Source organism: Triticum aestivum, chromosome 6B (assembly GCF_018294505.1).
Source record: "Triticum aestivum cultivar Chinese Spring chromosome 6B, IWGSC CS RefSeq v2.1, whole genome shotgun sequence".
NCBI lineage: Eukaryota > Viridiplantae > Streptophyta > Magnoliopsida > Poales > Poaceae > Triticum > Triticum aestivum.
In genome coordinates, this window is record NC_057810.1 from 535,003,335 (window position 1) to 535,008,413 (window position 5,079).

At 40.6% G+C, this 5,079-nt stretch overlaps 1 long non-coding RNA gene across 2 annotated transcripts in view; it reads left to right on the plus strand.

The window, feature by feature from the left end:
- The first annotated feature begins 667 nt into the window (after positions 1 to 667).
- LOC123137855 (uncharacterized) overlaps positions 668 to 5,079 on the plus strand; it is an 8,779-nt gene continuing 4,367 nt past the window's right edge. For both annotated transcript variants that reach the window (XR_006468550.1, XR_006468549.1), the window contains exon 1: positions 668 to 4,685. This is a non-coding gene — a long non-coding RNA (uncharacterized lncRNA). The remainder of the gene's footprint in view (positions 4,686 to 5,079) is intronic.

Here is a 5,079-nt window from a genome sequence, read left to right on the forward strand (position 1 = left end):
TATCTGCTAAGTTATGCTAAATTCTCGATTCAAAGAATTAAGATAGAGCTGTAAATTTTTTTACATGCATTAAATATTAGAAAATTACACACTAAGTAAGAGTAGGTGCATGTGCGCATAGACTTGCATTCATGCACTCACGTTGTGATATAGGCATGGGAAATACTACTAGCTAGTTGGCCATATAAGCTAGACAATTACAAGAGAGTTAACGTGGCATTTGAATAGATGAAATTAGACCAGGTACAAATGATACCCCGGTAGATATTTCCTAGTACTAGAGCTCCAAGTCAAATAGGTGCATGTATGTAATCATGAGGAAGAGGCAACGTGGCTTGGTTCTAGAGGATATGCATGCATGTGTCAGGTGTTTTGAAAACTCTAGTGAATCAACTACACGTACAGGAGAGGAATGGAAGCAAACGTGGGTAGATGCATGCATCGGCTGCATCGCTAGAAACCCAAGTTTCCTACGTGGGCTGCAACATGGCCAAGTACTAGAGGAACATAGAAATAGAAAATAGAAGTCAGCTTTTACGTGTCCTATACGTGGCCATTTCTTAGTGCTTAAGTAAGAGCCAGGCCAAGATATTTTAGACTTGCACGGGCGCTCGCCTCCTATAAATAGCTGTGAGTCACGCTGCTCAAAGCACAACTCTGAGAGAAAGACAGAAACACTGGAGGAGAGAGCCTGAGAGAAAGAAAGACACCAGAAAGATAAAGAAGAGAGATGAAGAATTCATGCATGCATCCACATTTGAAGAAGAATAGAGCGTTTAGGTGCTGCTGGAGGGAAGAGCCAAGCCATACATCAGAAGAAATATGAGTATATGTGTGTTCGTCAGATTTCATACAAAGATGATGGAGTTTCATCTTCCTGCAGAATATTATTCTAAAGGAGAAATCATATTATCTAAGGCAAGTAGCTGCTTTGCTAAACTCCCTGATCTCTCCTTATTGTTGTCTTGCTTGATTATCTGGTAATATCATTGCACCTTGATCCTTATTGATCCTCTCTTGATCCTTGAGAGAGGGATGTGTTGTTCTCGTATTCCATTTGTTGATGGAATCAGAGTATTTTGGAGGAACTCGTGAGAAGTCATACGCGTATTGTCTTTGACTGATATTACAGTGATTCTACCGTTGATTCAAACACATATCCTATTTTGTATTGGTGTCACGACAGCAAACATATTGTATCGGTCACAGTTCAGGTATGGGACTGTCTGAGTTCTCCGCTAAGGACGGACCTTGTTCGGGGCGTGACAAATTGTCACGCCCCAAGTGAGTCTTAGCCGTGACAATCGCCACATGCTTATAAATCTCAAATTTATAAGCATGTTAGGCTAGTAAACAAATTATTTTCCAGTATGCACAAGAGCCAACTTTATTCATTACTAGCTATTACAAAGGTTATGATACATGCAACTTCTTTATTTACTCCCAACCCGTAGATCTACTCCTACTGTTCATCATTCTCATCAGCACATCCATCATTTGCTACTTCTGCAAAATCAACAACAATAGCAAGAATGAGTATGATCTCATACTCAGCAAGCACACGGGTACACAGGAACTTCTCTCAGCAAATAGTGACAGAACACAGGGGTTAGTTGTAAAGAAAGAGTTTGTTGGCAGAGGAAGATAATGGAGATTAATTTAAAGAAAAGGAAAGAAATAACAGACATCACACATGACCGCAAGCTTCCCACCCCGGGAGTCACAGGGGTGAAATTTCACACTTTTACGCTCTTAAGAGGGGTACTCCGACGTCAGCAGCCTCGACTAGAACCACACAGGCGCTAGTAGAGCAGAGCTCTCTATTCCCCCAAGAACCGCCCACTCGACTTACTAGTGTCGATCGCTCCTACGGATCCATCACCGACACGTTCCTGAACAAGGTCCGTCCTTAGTGGAGAACTCAGACAGTCCCATACCTGAACTATGACCGGTACAATACGTTTGCCGTCGTGATACCAGATTTTATAAAATTTACTAGACAAGGATTAGCAAGAGGAAGTACATGCAAGACCAAAATAAATATCACTAGGCTTTTCACAGAACCAACCATCCATGCATGAGTCATTAATCCATGTGCTCACATGCATGTACCAAGGATTTCTCCACCCTGATCATAAACCAAAAGGTAGTACTGTGGTATGCATGCTAGCTTCAAGAGATGTACAGGAATCAAATGAACAGTGCACATTATAGAGCTTCAGGAGTACTACTAGCTATAGAGCATGGCATGAATAGCGAGACAAACAAGGAATAGGACAGCTAGAAAGGCTAGATGGAACGCATGCTTGCCTGACTCGCTGCTTCCTCTAAGCGCTCTTGCCGATCAGTGTGATTCTACTCCATGCAATGCTAGTTAGTGAACTGGTTTGTATGTTGGGATGAATACTACAGCGTGCTCTTGCTCCTCTATTTATAGGCATGGTAGGGTAGGAAATGGAGCTGGATAAGTATAACTCAGCAGCCTCGAATTGGCTTTTTAGGTTGATATCAGAGCTCCCTGATCTCTCCTTGTTCTATGCGGGAATACCCATTTAATTTTTTGCATTAATTAGTCACAAATATACTCATGAATAGTTTCAACAGATATCCATGCAAATAAATAATATAGCGTACATATTATTGGTGAAATTTGAGGATGAATGGGAAATAAATAGACATCTTGTTAGATTAATACATGACTTAATATTTGTGTAGATTTTCTTGTTTAAGACAACTGGTGATATTGTTCCAGTAATGGGACAATTGCTATACCACTATCTATCCTTTTTGTTAATGAATTTACCAAATAAAATGTTTAGTGTTGCCAACTTATGTTATAGCAGATATATCCATGAATTGTAGAAAGATTGCAAATCCTTTTTTGCATTATTTTTAATTAATTATTGAGCATGCATCAAATAAACTGTTCCAAATATGATGGGAGGGAATTTGATCACTAAAAAAAAGCATAGATGTTAGTGTTGAATTTCGGGGACGAAATTCTTATAAGGTGGGGAGGATGTAATAACCCATATTTTTGGGTTATTGATTTAAATTAAGATAAGTAATTAAATTTGTATTATCTACTAAGTTATGCTAAATTCTTGATTCAAAGAATTAAGATAGAGCTGTAAATTTTTTTACATGCATTAAATATTAGAAAATTACACACTAAGTAAGAGTAGGTGCATGTGCGCATAGACTTGCATTCATGCTCACGTTGTGATATAGGCATGGGAAATACTACTAGCTAGTTGGCCATATAAGCTAGACAATTACAAGAGAGTTAACGTTGCATTTGAATAGATGAAATTAGACCAGGTACAAATGATACACCGGTAGATATTTTCTAGTACTAGAGCTCCAAGTCAAATAGGTGCATGTATGTAATCATGAGGAAGAGGCAACGTGGCTTGGTTCTAGAGGATATGCATGCATGTGTCAGGTGTTTTGAAAACTCTAGTGAATCAACTACACGTATAGAAGAGGAATGGAAGCAAACGTGGGTAGATGCATGCATCGGCTGTATCTCTAGAAACCCAAGTTTCCTACATGGGCTGCAACATGGCCAAGTACTAGAGGAACATAGAAATAGAAAATAGAAGTCAGCTTTTACGTGTCCTATACGTGGCCATTTCTTAGTGCTTAAGTGAGAGTCAGGCCAAGATATTTTAGACTTGCACGGGCGCTCGCCTCCTATAAATAGCTGTGGGTCACGCTGCTCAAAGCACAGCTCTGAGAGAAAGACATAGACACTGGAGGAGAGAGCCTGAGAAAAAGAAATACACCAGAAAGATAAAGAAGAGAGATGAAGAATTCATGCATGCATCCACATTTGAAGAAGAATAGAGCGTTTAGGTGCTGCTGGAGGGAAGAGCCGAGCCATACATCAGAAGAAATGTGAGTATATGTGTGTTCGGCACATTTTATACAAAGATGATGGAGTTTCATCTTCTTGCAAAATATTATTCTAAAGGAGAAATCATATTATCTGAGGCAAGTAGCTGCTTTGCCTAACTCCCCGATCTCGCTTTATTGTTGTCTTCTTTGATTATCGGTTAATATTGTTGCACCTTGATCCTTATTGATCCTCTCTTGATCCTTAAGAGAGGGATGTGTTGTCCTCGTATTCCATTTGTTGATGGAATCATAGTATTTTGGAGGAACTCGTGAGAAGTCATACACGTATTGTCTTTGACTGATATTACAGTGATTCTACCGTTGATTCAAACACATATCCTATTTTGTATTGGTGTCATGACGGCAAACATATTGTACCGGTCACAGTTCAGGTATGGGACTGTCTGAGTTCTCCGCTAAGGACGGACCTTGTTCGGGAACGTGTCGGTGATGGATCCGTAAGAGCGATCGACATCAGTAGGTCCAGGTGTTCGGGTCTTAGTGGGTACAAGAGCTCTGCTCTTCTGGAACCTGTGTGGTTCTAGTCGAGACTGTCGACGTCGGAGTACGCCTCTTAAGAGCGTAAAAGTGTGAAATTTCACCCCTGTGACTCCCGGGTTGGGAAGCTTGCGGTCATGTGTGATGCCAATAATTTCCTTGTTCATTTCGTCTGTTGATCTACACCATCATACCATCGCTCCTTGTTGAATAGTGAAGTATCTGCTTGCTGAGTATGATTTGTCGTACTCACCCTTGCTTCCTCTGTTTTTTTAGATGCGAACGAGGTAACTTAAGTATGTTCAGAAGATGTCTTCATCCAAGACTAGGCTTGACCAGCGGGTGGGAAGCGACTAGAGAATATGACGTCTTTACTCAACTATTTGTAGATGTCAAGGAATTTGTATAGTAAATATATTAGCTTTTGTGATCCACTTCTGGTTTATGCCTGCTTTATCATGCCTTGTGTGACTATAGGCCTCTGGTCTATAGGCGCGCGGCGGCTGTCTCGCCTAGGCCCGGTCTCGGGGCGTGACTTGCTTCCTCCGTTTTTTTAGATGCGAACGAGGTAACTTAAGTATGTTCAACTTAAGTATGTTCAGAAGATGTCTTCATCCAAGACTAGGCTTGACCAGCGGGTGGGAAGCGACTAGAGAATATGATGTCTTTACTCAACTATTT